General features: G+C 46.1%; 1 long non-coding RNA gene across 1 annotated transcript; it reads left to right on the forward strand.

Moving 5' to 3' along the window:
- The first annotated feature begins 2,935 nt into the window (after positions 1–2,935).
- On the forward strand, positions 2,936–4,906 carry LOC123328305. The gene is made up of 2 exons (XR_006543147.2): positions 2,936–4,015; positions 4,532–4,906. It is a non-coding gene; the product is annotated as an uncharacterized LOC123328305 (long non-coding RNA).
- Positions 4,907–6,000: the final 1,094 nt, after the last annotated feature.

The raw sequence follows: 6,000 nt of genomic DNA on the forward strand, positions 1-6,000 counted from the left end.
AACAGGCACTTAGAGGTTCAAAATGTGCATTATTATCAACAAATACAGAAGTTAGCTATCAACTAGAAACATGTGTGAATCATGGGAAGCCTTCAAACCTTTGTCAGGAAGAAGATAAATAGATGTCATGAAATACCCTGGTATTTGAGGAACAATACCAGAAACTTTGAGGACAAAAGAAAATTGGGGAAAACTATGACATGAAAATTATTAGAATTTCCCAACTTTACTTTTGTGAAATACTAACTTTTTGTTCTTGGGAAGTATTTTCAGACAGTCCTTTAGTAACCTAAATACAATCAAGGATTCAAGAAGCACCCCCCGTCCCCCCCCCCACACACACCTTGGCTTTTGGGAAACTAACTGTGGTGTTATCATTTATCTCTCTACAAATGTTGAAATAAATAAGCTAAATGCGCTGGGTGTCACATAAATTAGTTTTGTGTCTCTGCAGACTTTGTAGTGTGTGTGTGCTCAGTTGTGTCTGACTCTTTGTGACCCCGTGGACCTCAGCCCACGAGGCTCCTCTGTCCATGGGATATTCAAGGCAAGAATACTGGAGTGGGTTGCCATGCCCTTCTCCAGGGAAACTTCCTGACCCAGGGATCAAACCCACAGCTCCTGTGTCTCCTGTATTGGCATGCATGTTCTTTACCACTGAGCCCCCTGGGAAGCCCAGACTTTGCTGTTCAGTTCAGTTCAGTTCAGTCGCTCAGTCGTGTCTGACTCTTTGCAACCCCATGAATCGAAGTACGCCAGGCCTCCCTGTCCATCACCAACTCCTGGAGTTCACTCAAACTCATGTCCATCGAGTCAGTGATGCCATCCAGCCATCTCATCCTCTGTCATCCCCTTCTCCTCTCACCCCTAATCCCTCCCAGCATCAGAGTCTTTTCCAATGAGTCATCTCTTCACATGAGGTGGCAAAGTATTGGAGTATTCAGCTTTAGCATCATTCCTTCCAATGAACACCCAGGACTGATTTCCTTTAGGATGGACTGGTTGGATCTCCTTGCAGTCCAAAGGACTCTCAAGAGTCTTCTCCAACACCACAGTTCAAAAGCATCAATTCTTTGACGCTCAGCTTTCTTCACAGTCCAACTCTCACATCCATACATGACCACTGGAAAAACCATAGCCTTGACTAGACGGACTTTGCTGTTACTCTGGAGTAAATGGGTCTGTGGTCTATATAACATGTGCGGTCTGGCTGAGCCTGCCGGCCATTCCCTGCAGAGACCTACAGGAGAAACAGGACAGCTGCGCGGTCATGGTCGCCGCCCTCTGCGGGAGATGGTGGAAAGGCACTGGACTAGCTGGGAGTCACGCTGCAGGCATTCCTCTCCAGATGGACAGCACCAGACTTTGGCAAGCTGTTTTGGTGGGACTGTTTTCTGTTGTAGGTGTCCAGCTGAAGCAAGAGGGCCAGGTCATATCTGGAGATAGGGTGAGAACAGGGTGGGGCAGGCTTTTCCTGAAGGGAGTGTCTGTTTTTCCTCAGTCATTTTGGGGAGAGGTAGATTCTGGCTGCGGAGAAGGCAATGGCACCCACTCCAGTACTTTTGCCTAGAAAATCCCATGGATGGAGGAGCCTGGTAGGCTGCAGTCCATGGGGTTGCTAAGAGTTGGACACGACTGAGCAACTTCACTTTTTACTTTCATGCATTGGAGAAGGAAATGGCAACCCACTCCAGTGTTCTTGCCTGGAGAATCCCGGGATGGGGAAGCCTGGTGGGCTGCCGTCTATGGGGTCGCACAGAGTTGGACACGACTGAAGCAACTTAGCAGCAGCAGCAGATTTTGGCTGAGAGAAAGAGAAGGTTGGCCACAGACTAAAAGAGGGTGAAAAATTCCTTTTCCCCAGCCAAACAATGTAAAGTGTGGCACGAGTCTGGATTTTTGTAGGAGGGCAGGGCTGTTCCTTCCAGGTAGAGGTGGGAGGCAGCTCTTCAGGGGACCTAAGGGCAGGTCTGAGCCTGAGGGCTCAGGAAACCACATCCTGCAGGACTATGAGGCTCTGTGCTGTGTGCAGTCTATTTCCCCGTGCCCAAGCCTTCAGTCATGTCTTATCCATTTCGACTTAGTTTTTGCTGTGCCATGAGAGATCAAAGGAAGATTTGTGTTGGATCTGCAAAGAGTCCACGGCAGCCTCTCCCTGAGGCCAGAGCTGGGGGTGCAGTGATGGGCGCAGTGCTCAGTAAACTTCAAGAATCATTGGCAGCATCAGTTGGTGAGGCAACAAAGAGGAATAAAAGCACTTCATTGCACACATACAAGAAAGCATCTTGCATGTTCTCAGAAATACCCAGGTGTCATTTTGCAAGAACTAGGGTCCAATATCATGCTGGTAGGGTCTGGAAGTCTCATCATGAATATATGTTACAGAACGTGGTGATCTAAGGTTACAGCTGCAGACTGGTGAGAGGTTTATTTTGGACCTAATGCATGGGCAGCATCCCAGGAGAGGCAGGGCACCAGGCCAAGGAGGTCTTCAGGTCTTGCCTTTCTGTGAGATGCTTCTGTTCCAGCTTCTTCTACTGCCACCCAGCTTGGTCCCAAGGAATGCTGCTCCCTCTTCAACACTTTGGCCTGAGCAAGGATATAAAGCTCAAACTTCTTGAATCAGTTCAGTTCAGTTCAGTTGCTCAGTCGTGTCCAACTCTTTGCGACCCCATGAATCGCAGCACACCAGGCCTCCCTGTCCATCACCAACTCCCGGAGTTCACTCAGACTCACATCCATTGAGTCAGTGATGCCATCCAGCCATCTCATCCTCTGTTGTCCCCTTCTCCTCCTGCCCCCAATCCCTCCCAGCATCAGAGTCTTTTCCAATGAGTCAACTCTTCGCATGAGGTGGCCAAAGTACTGGAGTTTCAGCTTTAGCATCATTCCTTCCAAAGAAATCCCAGGGCTGACCTCCTTCAGAATGGACTGGTTGAATCTCCATGATGCTATTAATATTTCAGTGCCAGATAAGTTAACTCATACTAAAATAAACATTTTTACCTCAAAAAAGATCTTTAAGCAAATATTGAATTCTAATTAATTACAAATTACAGATAAATAATTACAAATTATTTTAGGTTATGTATTTGTAATTATTCATAATAAAATATTGGCCAAAAAGACTTTATTAGAAACAGCATTTCACGCCATGCAAAGGTTTTCAGTATGAAGATACAGATCCTACAATAACTTCACAATCATGCTACTGCGATTTCACTCACATCTCTGAATTTTTCTCTTCGACATTCCAGCTTGTCCCCATGGGCCAAGTACCATCATATTCTCTACCACAGGGCAGTGGTGTTCTGAAAGGTTTATTCTCTTTCTCATCCTAGTCATCCACAGTACCCACTGCACACCCTTCCTTATTTATGTGCTAAAAAAAACCAGAACTTCTTCAGAGCTGATTAACAATTCAGAGGGATGGCTATGTAGACCCACATATCGTAAGCAGTGACCTAACTGTGGCATATTCTTACAACAGCAATTGTGCAAATTCAGTCAGAGGGAGACAACTTCTCTTACACCCTGCTTCTCTGTGTGCCAGTTTATGTTTTCTAAAACGGTTCCAACAGTACCTCTGGGCCCACGTGCTCTTCCAGACACGACCTTTTTCCTCTCCTCAAACCCGGTTCAATGAATAGAATGTGGCAGAAGTATTAATGTTGCCTAGTGTCAAAGGCTTGGAGAAGGCAATGGCAGCCCACTCCAGGGTTCTTGCCTGGAGAATCCCAGGGACGGGGGAGCCTGGTGGGCTGCCGTCTATGGGGTCGCACAGAGTCGGACACGACTGAGCGACTTGGCAGCAGCAGTGTCAAAGGCTAGACGATCATTTTCTACCTACTCTTAATCTCTCTCTCTCAACTCTCTCTCAGCATGCTCACTCTTGGAACCCAGCCACCATGCTTCAAGAAGCCCAAACCAGCTCATGCAGAAAGATCACATGGAGAGGCCCATTAGAACAAGGAATGAGGTCTTCAGCCTACAGCCAGCCTAAACTGCCAGCCATGTGAGTAAATGAGCTTTCAGAGGATCCCAGATATCACAGTGCAGAGAAAAACCATCTCCTCTGTGCCCTGTTTGAATTCATAACCCTTAAAATTAGAGCATAACAAATAGACGCTTTACACCATTATATTCAGGGTGTAATTTGTTACCTAGAATAACCAGAATGTGCTGGGAGATTCGAGATACAGATATCAAATGAATCATGATCACTGTCTTCATGGAATTTATACTCTCATATTTCTGAGATTCCTTTCACAGCTGCACACACTGTGGGAGTTCGGGGCGGCCTGAGTGTGGAACAAGTTTAGAGATATACTTAGGAGTCAGATTTATAGAGCTGAAAATATCAACTTTGTTACTGATCCTGTTCGGTGCCTGAGGCTTCAGGGCTGTAGCCAAGTGCGTTTGCTAATTTCTCACTCCTAGATTAGGCTTAGTCACTCATCCAGGCGCTGGTCCAACTGGAAAACTTCAGGCCTCCTCCCTAACTCCTTTCCCTTTGCCCACCTTTCCCCAGGAGCAGAGAAGTGGGGGCCAGTCTGTAACACCGAGGATAGAGCTAAGTGCGCATGCTCAGCTTCTTCTCCCAACCTCTAATCTGAAGACTCCCTCCTCCTCCAAACAGAATGAGGGCCTGGAAAAGGCATGCACAGTGTTAGAGCTGCTGAGCGACTTCCACCCAGAAACAGGAATGTCATACCTCCCACCACATTATTATTAAAGATTTATTATGTTTCTTTAACTTTTTTCTACTTTAACCTTGTCCTAAGCAAAAATTCTCATGAAATTGGGGATTTGATTAACTAATTATACATTTTTCTGCTATACATGAAAATAAGTACTGTTTTAATCAACTATTAAAAGTTGTTGGTCCGTGTACCACTTTAAATAATTGCACATGTATCAGTGGATGTATATCACACTTGGGGAAATTATGCTAGGAGATATTGATTGATGTCACCCCACAAAAGGAGTAAGGTCCACCTCAGCAGATAAACCATTCCATGTTTGCTGCTACTGCTGCTAAGTCGCTTCAGTCGTGTCCGACTCTGTATGACCCCATAGACGGCAGCCCACCAGGCTTCCCCGTCCCTGGGATTCTCCAGGCAAGAACACTGGAGTGGGTTGCCATTTCCTTCTCCAGTGCATGAAAGCGAAAAGTGAAAGTGAAGTCGCTCAGTTGTGTCCGACTCTTAGCAATCCCATGGACTGCAGCCTACGAGGCTCCTCCATCCATGGGATTTTCCAGGCAAAAGTACTGGAGTGGGGTGCCATCATGTTTGGTCAAAGACAAATATAAGACATGAACATTGATATTAAATGAAGAAAAAGGTAAAGACGATTACATTTTACTGTTTCTTTTCTGCAGTATAATCCTTGGATGTTGCTGGAATGGTAAGATTGATGATACAGGAACTAGAAATCATATGACATTATAATGAAGTCTCCTGATTCTTCCAATAATTCTAGCATTGTGGACATGATTCAGGATGATTGTGTTGTTCTTGATTCTGAATCTTAGTGCATTTCCCAACTGCCCTTCTCTGAGCCTTTGAAGCAGTTTTGTTGCCTTGCATGTCCTCAGCCTTGGTGACAGAGGCTATTGCTCCATTTCTCTCTCCCCTAGTTCTTCCTTTTCTTGCTCCTGAAACCCACTTCAGATAAGTGAGGAGAGGTGCCAGCCTAGCGTGCTGTCGTGGAACTGCAGCGGGGTGGGAATTATCGTGCTCTTGGTGGCTAACCGTGGTCTCTTAGGGCTGCCTCCATGTATGATTTCAAAGTAAATTTTAAAAATTAAGGTATAAGTGCTGTGGGGCTTCTCTGGTGGTTCAGCTGGTAAAGAATCCATCTGTAATGCAGGAGACCCCGGTTCGATTCCTGGGTAGGGAAGATCCCCTGGAGAAAGGATAAGCTCCCCACTCCAGTATTCTTGCCTGGAGAATCCCCATGGACAGAGGAGCCTGGCGGGCTACAGTCCATGGGTTT

This window comes from Bubalus bubalis, chromosome 11 (genome assembly GCF_019923935.1).
Source record: "Bubalus bubalis isolate 160015118507 breed Murrah chromosome 11, NDDB_SH_1, whole genome shotgun sequence".
Lineage (NCBI taxonomy): Eukaryota > Metazoa > Chordata > Mammalia > Artiodactyla > Bovidae > Bubalus > Bubalus bubalis.